Here is a 13,650-nt window from a genome sequence, read left to right on the forward strand (position 1 = left end):
ACCCACCTTGAAAAATGCATCTTGAATTTTTGCGATTGCCCTTTTCTAAAAGTATGGCCGTTATTTTGCTAACATGCATGTGTGCATCAGTGTACAATACTACCAAAATGACGGCCATCTTGGAAAAGGTCTCCATCTTGAATTTTTATTGGCCATACAATTTCTTCAAAAAGTGGCCTTAACAGAGGCATATTTTCTGTATCACTATTTGAAAACAGTGGCAATGAACATAGGACAGGAATGGCAGTCATCTTGAAAAATGGTTTCCATCCTGAATTTTTACTGGCCACTTCCCAGTGGCCCTTCCTCTCTGTGGACTGCACCTTGCCGTGGTGGAGAGGTTTGTGTACTCCAATGAACCTGAGAGCTATGCCGGCGGGGATTTTATATCCCTGGCAAGTTTAACTAGGCCGGACAGGTCAAAGGAGAGGAGGCAGACAAAGCAGACATATGACTATTTGACAGAAAAGGTGGCCATCTTGAAAATGGTTGCAATCCTGAAATTTTGAGTGGCACATACCTTTTTCCAAAAGAGTGTTCCTTGAAGAGTATTTCTGCCTAATTGTATGCTTGAATCACCATTTCAACAATTTGAATAATTAATATTCGACAGGAACGGTGGCCATCTTGAATTTTACTGGGACAAGCATCTTTTTCCATTAACATGTCCTTTAGACAGTATTTTTATCAAATATTGTGCTTGGATCACTGTTTGAATAATTTATATAATAAGCATTGAATAGCAATGGCGGCCATCTTGAAAAATGGCCGCCATATTTAATTTTTGAGTGGCCAACGGCTTTTTCCAAAATTGTGGCCCTTAGAGAGTATCTGTGCTACATTTAATGCTTGTATACCAAAGTGAACCTATAAGTCCTCGAAATAATTCAGCATAATTGCATTACTGCCACAAGCGCAGTAATTATGTGCTAAAATGGTCCCTGCCAGTTTTTTTCTATTCTTTAACATTTCATTGCTGTGAGTTGTGAAGATAATAAATACTAAGTCCGCTGAATCTGAATAGTCATTTCCCATGACGATAAATTAACATTTCATTGCTGTGAGTTGTGAAGATTCTACAAATAAATATTAAATCCGCTGAATCAGAATACTAGAAAATCTTTAGTGATGGATTGTAACTGCCCTTACAGAAGTACTGAACAATAAGAACAATTTGGAGGTACTTGTACTTCACTTGAGTATTTAATTAAACCGATTCGATTTATCTCCAGATGTTTGTGATAAACTGGAGGATAAACTGCATAAATTATTGGAAGAGCCCCCCTAGATCGGCTGGGAAAGTCATTGTCACGCTGATTACAGGTGTTTTTAAAATGTGTGTATACGGCTCTCACAGGACAGCCACGCAACGGACCCATGGTCATCTTACATAATTTGATGTATTGCTGTAGGTTAAAGTAGCAAACCATCGCAGGGAAATGTAACAAAGCTGTAGCTGAAAGATTCATCCACAAACATCAGAATAGAAAAACACTGGCAGGGACCATTTTAACGCCTAATGACTACTGCTGCCTATGCTTGTGGCAGTAGGCTAATGCAATTATGCTGAATTATTTGGAGGACTTATAGGCTACTTGTTGTGAAGTATTTTTAACAGTGTAGAATCTATAGCTGATCACTTTCACTGGCTATGCAAATGAATCCCGAACAGTTGCACATCTCCTAGAATAATTAAGGTGCCATGCCGTAATTCGGACGCCTCATTGTTCCGACGTCTCAATGGTCCGAAATATTTCCCATTAGATTGACATGCCACTTTGCCGACGGTTCAATGTTCCGAAAACGGAACCCATTGGTCCGAAGGTCCGTTTGTCCAACTTTTCAAAAAGGAGGCGCATTAGGCCGACGGTTCAATATGCCGAATAGGCCAAGGCGCAATTCCACATGTGTGATTATGAAACCAAAAATATAATACGATGTAGGCTAAGTTCCAGCACTGCACTTCACCAAGCCAGACTGTTGCTGTGGGCTTGAACGGTCACAAGAGCTGAATTTATGAAGCGCACGTTATACAAGGACTAATACTTTTCCGTAAAGAAGTCAAACGGTGAGTGAAAAACAAATACAATTTTTATCTTAAGTAGCTGTGTGTGGGCCTATATGTGTTGTTTCCTGTGTTTACAGTGGGCTTTTAGCTTAAATAATTTTGCTGGTATTGATTTAGTCAAACTTATGCCTCATACCGTGTACTTAGTCAAGTGTGTGTGTGTGTGTGTGTGTGTGTGTGTGTGTGTGTGTGTGTGTGTGTGTGTGTGTGTGTTCGTGCCCGTGTTGAGAATTAGACCTACACTCTCTGTCCATGGGGCTGAAACACTGTGTCGAAATGAAGTGAAGCGCTGTCACTTTGCTCTCCAATATTCATCGTGAACGTGATATGTAGGCCTATGTTGTATTTTGGAGAGAGAGCGAGAAAGAGCGAGGTATAAAACTCTTTATATGTAGGCCTATTCGGCATATTGAACCGTCGGCCTAATGCGCCTCCTTTTTGAAAAGTCGGACAAACTGACCTTCGGACCAATGGGTTCCGTTTTCGGAACATTGAACCGTCGGCATAGTGGCATGTCGATCTAATGGGAAATATTTCGGACCATTGCACCGTCGGAACAATGAGGTGTCGGAATTAGGGGCAGGCCCCATAATTAATTTTTATTCCGTTTAAGGCCATCTCACTAATGGTCACTTAAATGTTTTTAAGCTCACCATGTCCAGTATTCAGAATTCCCAACATTTATTCACAAATAGGCTATGTTTTTTGGCAAGCGAAGCCAGCCAGTCCTGTGCGAGGAAATTAGCCATTTGCAAATTAGCCATTTGCGCCAAACAGAAGAAAGACGCAATGTATAGAACTGATTGTTGTGCACTGTTGCGCATAGGTAGGCCTACTGCAGGGTTAGGTGTGGTTGGTTGTGGTCTTAGGGCGTGTTCACACAGGCAGTTTTTTTTTCAGGTGCGAGTGGATGTTTTACATTATATTCCTATGATACAGAGTGTTTTTGTAAAAACATCCTGGTTGCTTTTAAAAACACCGCTGCCAGCTGTTTTTTTTCATTGCTCTGGGTGGTATTCAAGTTGGGAAAAGTTCAACTCGCCAAGAAAAAGCACCCGACGTCAGGCAGTTCTATGTCGTAAAGGCTTCGCCTTTTAAGGCTATCACTATTGGGTTATCCCTAGGCGTGACCCGTAGACACGTCTCCCGCCCTCCGCCTCCACCCGGGCGGCAGCATTCCGCTCCAATGCCCCGTCGCCGCCATAGGCCCCCGGCAGTCACTGTCGCGGCGCTGCCGGCAGCTCCTCCTCCTGGCCCCCAGGCTTACCAGCCCCGCCCGCCTCCATCGCAGGCTGCGGCGAGCGGCCAGCGAAGGCCCAGGGCAGCGGGCTCATGGGGCTATGTCCCGCCCCACAAGCGCCGGCGAAGGCAATTACAGGGCAAGGGAGAAGCGTGTGACAGCGAGAAACACCTCTTTACTAAAGACGGCTGTTTTTTCCCCACACACACCATAACTGTTTCTCACGCCTCTCCCACCACATATAGGCAGGCCGTCAATAAACCTTGTATTATTGATCGAGTCAGCCCTTCATTACCTTTACGAAGGCAGCCTCACCCGGCTTAACGGCCCCGCCCGCCTCCATCGCGGGCTGCGGCGAGCGGCCAGCAAAGGCCTCGGGCAGTGGGCTCATGGGGCGATGTCCCGCCCCACAAGCGCCGACTATTACGGGGCAAGGGAGGAGCGTGTGACAGTGGGGAACACCTCTTTACTAAAGACGGCTGTTTTCTCCCCACACAGTTAACGCCGGAGCCTGCCGGCCCGGCCATAACTGTTTCACACGCATCTCCCACCACATATAGGCAGGCAGTCAATGAACCTTGTATTATTGATCCAGCCAGACCTTCATTACCTTTACAAAGGCAGCCTCGCCCGGCTTACCAGCCCTGCCCGCCTCCATCGCAGGCTGCCGCGAGTGGCCAGCAAAGGCCTCGGGCAAGCGGGCTCATGGAGCGATGTCCCGCCCCACGAGCGCCGGCTATTACGGGGCGAGGAAAAACGTGTGACAGCGAGAAACACCTCTTTACTAAAGACGGCTGTTTTCTCCCCACACAGTTAACGCCGGAGCCTACCGGCCCGGCCATAACTGTTTCACACGCATCCACCCCCACATATAGGCAGGCCGTCAATAAACTTTGTATTATTGATCGAGCCAGCCCTACATTACTTTCCCCTCACCACGTCATGCCTGGCATGACACGTGGCGAGACGGCCGCTAAAACAAGTTCTCTGTCTACGAATGACACGCAGCACGTTCACAGTGTCAGCAGTCTGCTGCCCAGTCAGTGTTATTCCTCCTCGCGTCCCAACGCTCAGGAGAGAGGAAGCTACACTCTTGTCACAAGCTGAGCAGGCAGGGCATGCCTCTGCTAATGACACACACACCCAGCCCTTTCGCGCAGAGCCCCCCATGGGCTGCGGGGAGGACTCTTCCCCTTGCAGCGGCGGCAGGGGCTCAAGCGTGGCTCGTTTCCATGACAGCCGCATCAAAACAAGAGGCTGCACAGCCGAATCTGTGTGTGTGCCACGGAATATCATTGTCATTTACTTGCATTGGAGCAACTTCCGTGGACACAACAAGGACTATTTAAGTGTTTCAGTGAGACCAACCCGGGTTTTGAGTTAAGCTCCTGTGTTCGACTCGCTCGTTGAAACGGGGATCCGTGTGTGAGCCACGGAACATCAGCGTCATTAACTTGCATTGGAGCGAAAATCCGTGGCCACATCACGGAAATCGGCGTGTTTCCGTGATGTGTCCAACGGATTTCGAGTTATTCGTCCGTAGTCATCTCACGGATTCCTGTGAGACCAGGTTGGGTAGATGGCACTTCCGAGCTTTTGTTCGATTTATTAAGCAGCCACCTCTCCATTTTGGCTTGTAGGCTACCTATGCATTTTTATTTTGTTCTACTTAAAATGGCGGAGGGAGCAGATAGTTACATTGTTTCTATCAGCGGAGTAGCCCAATGGCTGAACCAGATCTCGTTGAAAGACGAAAACATATTTTCTCTCTTCTCGACTTAAATGCGTGTAAAGAAGAAAAGTGTAAGAAAAAGGCCGATTTTTTTTCCCAATATTATTTTCCTTTGTTTCACCTGGCATAATAATAATTTGGGTCACAATAATTGGCGACCCCACAGAAGTTTTTCGGGACCCCATTTGGGGTCGCGACCCCTAGTTTAAGAATCACTGGTCTAGAGCACCACTGACAGCGATGCTCAACAAGGCAGAAGAGGACCTGGAAAAAGAGTGTAAGGCGTACGTTGACAGTGTGATGGCCCAGCTTCCGGCAACAACTTTAAAACTGGACCAAATCAAAGAGGCTCAAAACAAAGATGATACATGCAGACGCCTCAGTGGCCCCATAAAAAGGGGGTGGCCGGATCACAGGAGACAAGTCCACGAACTGTTACTTCCCTATTGGCCAGAGCAGTCAGATCTGCATGTAGCAGAAGGACTGATTATGATAGGTGAGAGGCTGCTTATTCCAGACCACATGAGACAGGATATACTGCAGAAACTTCACCAAGGGCATCAAGGAATCAACAAATGCCTTTGCCAGAGCAAGAGAATCGGTCTGGTGGCAAGGTATTACATCACAAATAAAGCAGATGGTGGAACGATGTGACACCTGGGCTATGGAAACCCCAACTCCAGTTCAACCAATTATCACGACAAACTAACCAAGTAGACCATGGCAAAGAATGGGGGCTGACCTCTTCCAGTGGAGAAATGGAGATTATCTTGTCTTAGTTGACTATTTCTCCAGATATATAGAGGTGTGCAACTTGACCAGCAGCACGTCAGCCAAACAAGTGATTGACAGGTGCAAAGCTGTCTTTGCAAGGTTCGGGTGCCCAGAGGTTCTGATCTCAGATAACGTCCCACAATTCTCCAGCCATGAGTTTGCTCAGTTTGCAAGCGACTTTGACTTCAAGCATGTGACAATTAGCTCCAGGTATCCACACAGTAATGGAGAAGCTGAAAAAGCTGTAAAGACCATTAAGTTACTTCTTGCCAAGGAAGGGGACTTTCACAAGGCTTTGCTGGCATACAGGGCTATGCCCCTCGCTCAAGGGAGCTCCCCGGCACAACTCATGATGGGGAGGAGGATCCGGACCCCAGTTCCCATCTCATCTGGACAGCTACAGCCACAGTGGCCAGACCTGCAGTCATTTAGGGAGAAGGATGCATCCCTGAAAACACAGCAACGGCAAGCCTTCGACCGGCGACACCGTGCACAGACTTTGCCCACTCTGATGCCTGGGCAGAAGGTTTGGATTATGCCTTCAAAGACGCAAGGTACTGTTGTTCACAACGCCCACACACCACGCTCTTATGAGGTGGACACACCTGGGGGACAATTGCGCCGCAACCAATCTCATCTGAGGGTGGTGCCCACGTCACGGGTCACCAGGTCAGGGAGAGTAGTTAACTCTCCAAATAGACTGGACATTTAAAAAAAAAAAGAAAGAATAACAGTGTTTCTTGTTATGTTCTGAATAAGTCATGCTCTTAGCTGAAAATGCAGTTGTCATGAGTAAGCGTGCAACATGTTCTGTTTGAGTTATCATAGGAGCGAAACCCTTGGCTAAAATAGGGAGATGTAATGGCAGAAGCACGCCAGGGAGTGGCACTGCAGGACTGTGGGGTCAGTGTGTGTTCAGTAATGTTGAGCTGAAGAAGTGTTAATAAAGTTATGGAGATAACAGCAAGTTGTTGTTCTTGAGTTGTGCAAATAGAGAGCAACAAAACATCTGGGAACATTCCCGGATGGCTTTGATAAGTCCCAGAAATATTCTTTCTCTCCCCATATTCTTACAGTGTACATAGGGTAAGTAGTGTTGTAAAATAACGTGATTCTGCAGTGGGAGCATTATTTGATAGAGGCGATTGGTCCACAGATCACACGCGCCTTACGTAAGGTAGCATTTTCTGATGGGTAGCATGATTTGATAGACTCCGCTATCGAGTCGCACTACGGTAACAAAATCTGACAAGGGAGCAGTCAGCTCCCTTGTCAGATTTTTCAAATCATGCTACCCTATCAGAATATGCTACCTTACGCCACAAGTGTATTTGATCTGTGGACCAATCGCCTCTATCAAATAATGCTCCCACTGCAGAATCACGTTATTTTACACCACTACTTACCCTAAGTTATTTTACACCACTACTCACCCCATGTACACTGTTGATGCTGTTTTATAAAGTATATATAGAAGATTTCAGGGGTACAGTATGTGCAATGTAATGTAAAAAATCATCAATAATCAATTAAACTAAATAAATAACTTAAACAAGAAAAGTGTGGCAAAGTATTGTTAAAACTTGTATATATTTGCGAATGGGATTCTGTATGTGTGGGCTTATATATGCAATAGATAATAATTATTCAAAAGATCCATAAAAACAACAAAAGATCTCAAATCTTTATTTTATTTTGAGGCATTTCTTGCAGATATATACTATTGCCCACCGACTGCACAATATGCACACACATTTTTGACTCAATTAATAATACAAAGCACATATTTTATGTTGTACTTAACCATTTCAAACATGCACTCATCTGCATCTTTATTTATTCCCTAGAAACAATGGTTTTCATAAGCTTTTAAATGGTGGCAACTCCAATCATTCTGTATAAACTAAGTAAATAAATCCATCCATATACTGTACCCAAGAAATCTTCAATAAAGACGTTATAAACCAACATCAAAATATGCTCCCCATACTTTACAGTGTACGTGGGGTGAGTAGGGGTGTAAAATAATGTGATTCTTCAGTTGGCAGCATTATTTGATAGAGGCAATTGGTCTACCCACATACCCCTGAAATCTTCAATATACAGATACTCACCCTGTAACGTTTAATTTCTGGGACTTATCAAATCCATCCGGGAATGTTCCAAGAGACAGGAGGTCAAATGATTCTTTCCACCTTTCCTCCATAGCTTTACAAACAAGTATTTAGAATTCATGTAACATGATATCTTGTTATAACATGACAAAATGTCGTCGCCCCCCTCCCCACCACCGATGAAAACTTTCGCCGCTCCCAGTCCTGTAAAGATAACACATGTATCATCTTATTTCTACATTCAGCAGCAATGCCAGTATGTACATGCACATATTTACATGCTTACAGGTCCAAAGGCGTACAGGTCAAAAAATGTTAGGATAATTTCGCAGTTAAAAACAAGTTTTAAAGAAAATACTCACCATCAGCCAAAAAGGTAGCAGAAATGAATGGATGCGCACGCAGGATCGTGAATTTTCGGGATGAGCATGCGCAGAAACACTAGGTAGCAGAATTTGACGGGTAGCAGAAATTGGCAGAACAACTGCAAACAATCACTTTCTCCTCAATGCTGCGGTTTAGCTCCAGCAGTGCATGATTTGGATGGCTGGAGGGGGAGCTCAGCTCCTGTGGGCTCCCCCCCCCCCCCCAATTTCAACCCCTGTAGGTATTACAACTAGTATGGAGGAATGTCTGCATTGTCTCAGCATGTGTGAAAGTGTAAAAGCCCTACGAAAATATTTTTTTGCAGGAGAGGTTGTACGGATTGGTATCGTGTGTATTCTACCATTAAGATATAAGGCCTAATAATAATCATAGTTTACCATAGAATATACTCATTCAATTCTACCACACATATCCCCTTTTTTGTCTGATAAGATCACAACAAAAACATAACAGTCGTTGAGGTCATATTTTGCACTACATTTGATCATCGTTAAAAACCTTTAAGCATGTTCAGGGATCTCAACCTGGATAATTCTCAGGATTATCAACCTGTTTAAGGCAAAAAAGATTCATCAAATGTCTAACTAGAATTCACACATAACAGAGTATTTGTCAACAAGCTTGCATAGATTTGGATAGCTCTGATTATCGTCATGTACCGGTATACTATATAAATGTGGGGGGTTTGGGCATTGTAGTTGCTGCTCCTGTTCGCAGCCACCAGGCCCTGGAACCCATTAGTCCAATGTCCATTTGTTCACACTGTCTGCAATGGTTGTGGTCCACATGGAGAGGTCACCAGTAAGAAAATAGGACCTCCTTCTGATGTCCGATTCTCACATTCCGGTCTCCTCTCTAGTTTCACTCCAATCTATCTCCCCATAGAGCATTCTCTCCCAGTCACCCGACTCCTCTATGCCAGTCACCCTGAGGGCCATCTCCTTAGAAAGCCTGATCATGGCCTGCATTTTCCTTTAACTCCTTTCTTAAACGTTTTAGGTTGTTCATCGCAAGTGTGAATGATCCATCTGGGGCAGTATTATTTGGAATGAAGGTACAACACATTTCGCCTATAAGAGCACAAACTCCCCCCTTTTCTGCTAAAAGCCAATCTAAAGCCTGTCTGTTCTACAAGAGTCTCTTCAAGAGACATTGATGTCGATGTTAAGATCCTTGTCGCCATAGTTTCTGAATTTGCCATTGATATTGCGGCTGCCAGTGTTTCTATATTATCCTCTTACGAATACAATGTCTAGAAGTAGGTGTATCAGAATGGGCTGACGTCTTCAATGAAAACAGCTGAAAACGAAGCGGTACGAAACTAAAACTGTGATTCTGAAGAAATTTTAAATGATATCGAAATTCTGTTCAGATATTATTGAAGATACAAGTGTGTAGATTTGTTAAATGGTTTGCACGAAGATAAACGGTTGAAAATCGATTTAGTTAGGTTACTTCTACAGTTGAAGTACGATTGATGATTTGAATCATCGACTTTCAGGTTTTTCTTCGGGTTTATTTTTTTCTCACGTCGCGCCCCCCCTGAAGAACTCTGGCGCCCCCCAGGGGGGGCGCGCCCCACAGTTTGAAAACCACTGCTGTAGATAGAACTTAATCAATCCCCTGTAGTATAAATTTGTTAATGATTGTCCCTAAAAAAAAAAATACAAAACATGACGGTAACTCTAAAGTCAAACCGTCCAATCTGAAGGCTCTACTTAACCACTCCCCCTACTCACTTCCACCAATGCAAAGCGAACAGAACCGAGTAGGGGAGGGCGTAGCCTAACTAGTTTGTGACCGACCCAGAGGAACGCAACGTAAATTAAATGTGAACAGGTATGAGGCTTTAATGAAATTCCGGACGATTTTGAAATTCCGCACGGACACTGTCTCAAACAGAGGACATGTCTGGGCAAAAGAGGACGTCTGGTTACCCGTACGGGAAACCCATTTGATTCCTACCTGTTCCACTGTTAAATAGCGGCCCAAATTGGTTGGGCGCTATCCTGGTAATTTCTCTGCATGCGAAATACGAAGTGTGGCGTGCAGTGGCGTTTCTACATTAGGGGCAGGTGGGGCAGTGCCCCACCAGACCCACGAGATGGCGCTGTTGAGCAGAAGGCTCAATCCATTCCTACTTCGTGGCAAACTATATATATTTTTTTTATATGCAAAGTAGCGTACATATTTGTGTGAATAAACTTGAATCACAAGCATTATTGCCTTGTTTTGGAGTAATTTGATTTGTGTGTTCTACTGCCCGTGTGCTTGCTTGAATGAACGTTATGTCTATATTTCCGTTTCCTGTTTCCGGAGGGGCAAAGACCCACGCTGCCCCACCGTTACCATAGAAACACCAATGAGCGCAACCACACCGGCCAAAGTTAACATTGAGGCTAGGGGCAATTTCAAATTTGCCCCTAGACGTTAACTGCGTAATCTACGTGTTCTACGTAATGTAGACTGGGATAATGCGAAACCCGCGAGAACTCTACCCCGAGACTAAGCAAAAAAAACATACAGTGAGAGTGAGATCAGGAGTTACAGGAGACTTACAGAAGAGTTCGCTATCGGTAGATTTTACACAATTTTGAAAGAGTTTTTTAATTAATGAATAACAATGAAGAACGTAGATTATTTGCTGAGGGTGCAATTCAGCACATTGCCGCAGGAAGAAAAATTAGAAACAAAACGTTTGGGACCACACAGACCAGACGACTTCATTCTGAACCAGCCTGGTGAGAAAACAAACCGAAATTTCAAGATGGAGTGGTTTGAAAGAAAGACATGGCTAACTGCGAGCACAACAAAAAGAGCACTGTATGCTTTCCATGCCTTCTTTTTGGAAATACCACTAATGCAGACTCAGTTTGGACCACTGATGGCTTTAAAGACCTGAAGCATCTGGCGGAAAGAACGGTAAAGCATGAAAGTAGCAAGCGTATCTGTCCATTACAGATACGCTTGGCTTCAAACAGCTCGTCCAGCAACCAACCCACATCGGTGGAAACACGTTGGATCTCGTTCTGACCCGCAGTGTTGACATTTCGCAGCTAGTGGTCTCTTCCTACACCTCAGCTTTATCAGACCACTTTTTGCTCACTTTCCAGGTGGTGGTATCCTGCCCCTGCGACGATCAGCAAGCTACTTTCAGCTGTCGCCGCATCACACCTGCAACCATTACAGCTATGGAAGATAAGTTATCTGGTTCACTTGCACCTCTCTGTAACTATAGTGGTTCTGTGGAGTGCCTTACTGATGACCTCAACATTGCCTTGTCTGTTGCCATTGATTCAGTTGCTCCGTACGTAACTAAAAAACAAACATTGAAAAATCCAGCTCCTTGGTTTAATGCAGAAACTCGCATTTTGAAGCGAAATTGCAGGATCCTTGAACGCAAATGGCGCTCGACTAAACTTGAGGTCTTTCATCTTGCATGGCATAATAGTCTGATCACCTATAAGGGTGCGCTGACTATCGCCAGGAACGCCTACTTTTCTAGTATCATTAATTTGAATAGAAATAATCCTAAGTTTCTTTTTGACACGGTGAGGAGTCTCACTCAGAAACAGAATCAGACCGTAGGCTCCTCGATCTCGGCAGGTGAATTCATGGATTTCTTTGAGAATAAGATTCAATCAATTAGAGAGGAAATTGATGCTTACCGGGCGGCTAATCCTACACATCCTGTGGGGCAGGATGGGGTTCTGCCAAGTAGGATGGTGAACTCTGACGCAACTCTTTTGGAGTTTAAGGCGATTTCCTTGGTGGAACTTGAAAGGGTGATAAAGGCCTCAAAGCCAACAACTTGTATGTTGGATCCGCTCCCTTCTAGGGTTCTTAAGGAACTTTTTCCAACGGTGGGGCCTGTTATCCTCTTGCTTATGAATCTTTCGTTTTCAACAGGAATTGTTCCTTCCAATTTCAAGGCTGCGGTGTTAAAACCGCTACTCAAAAAGCCTGGCCTAGATCCTGAATTAGTCAGGAACTATCGGCCTATATCGAATCTGCCCTTCTTGTCTAAGGTACAGGAAAGGATTGTAGCAAAGCAAATTGTTGACTATTTGACGAGGAATAATCTCTTCGAACCTTTCCAGTCGGGGTTCAGGAATTTCCACTCAACTGAAACTGCTATTACAAGAGTTGTAAATGACATCCTTCTTGCTTTGGATAAAAATACAAGCACAATGCTTGTGATGTTGGATCTGAGCGCTGCGTTTGATACGATTGACCATAGCACTCTTCTTCACCGTCTTGAACACTATGTTGGTTTCGGGGGTACGGCTCTTGGTTGGCTTGAATCGTACCTCACAGATAGAACCCAATTTGTGCTTCATGAGGGTGCAGAATCGAAGCATTGTAAATTGCGCTTTGGCGTACCACAAGGGTCGGTTCTTGGTCCATTGCTTTTTGCAATTTATATGCTTCCCCTCGGTGACGTTATCCGCGGTTTCGGAATTAGTTTCCATTGCTATGCGGATGACACCCAGCTCTACATTCCTGTAGATTCCGGGGATTCTGCCCAGATTCAAAAGGTTGAGTCCTGTTTGGCTGCTGTGAAGGGCTGGATGTCACAAAACTTCCTACAGCTTAATACTGGGAAGACAGAGCTGATGATTATCGGCTCGAAGCGGGACCGGGAAAAGTTTGAGGATGTCTCTCTGTGGTTGGATGGCTTCGCCATCCCACAGAGTGCATCCGTAGGAAATCTTGGTGTCTTGTTTGACCCTCAACTATGCTTTGATCAGCATATAAGAAGTATAACTAGAATTGCCTTTTTCCATTTGAGAAACATTGCAAGAATCAGATCAATGTTATCTGTAGTGGATGCAGAGACACTGATTCATGCGTTTGTCTCGTCAAGACTGGACTATTGCAATGCACTGTTCTCGGGATTACCGAACTCTACTACAAAGAGTCTACAGCTGGTACACAATGCGGCAGCTAGATTGCTGACCAGAACGAGAAAGTTTGATCATATTACACCTATTCTCGCCTCTTTACATTGGCTACCAATAACTTTCAGATCAGACTTTAAGGTGCTATTGCTAACCTATAAAGCCTTGCATGGACTATCTCCATTGTACCTGAAGGACCTGATCATTCCTTATAGTCCTTCTCGGTCTCTCCGGTCTTCAGGAGCCGGCCTTCTTTCATTGCCGAAGGTTAAAAAGAAATCGGCTGGACAGAGAGCGTTTGCCTATCGAGCCACCCTTTTTATGGAATAGGCTGCCATCAGCGATCAGGGAAGCTGACTCTGTGGAGCTATTCAAAGGGAAGCTCAAAACGCACCTCTACAATCTTGCATTTGGAGTGTGAAAACAACAGATGC

Source organism: Gadus chalcogrammus, chromosome 4 (genome assembly GCF_026213295.1).
Source record: "Gadus chalcogrammus isolate NIFS_2021 chromosome 4, NIFS_Gcha_1.0, whole genome shotgun sequence".
Lineage (NCBI taxonomy): Eukaryota > Metazoa > Chordata > Actinopteri > Gadiformes > Gadidae > Gadus > Gadus chalcogrammus.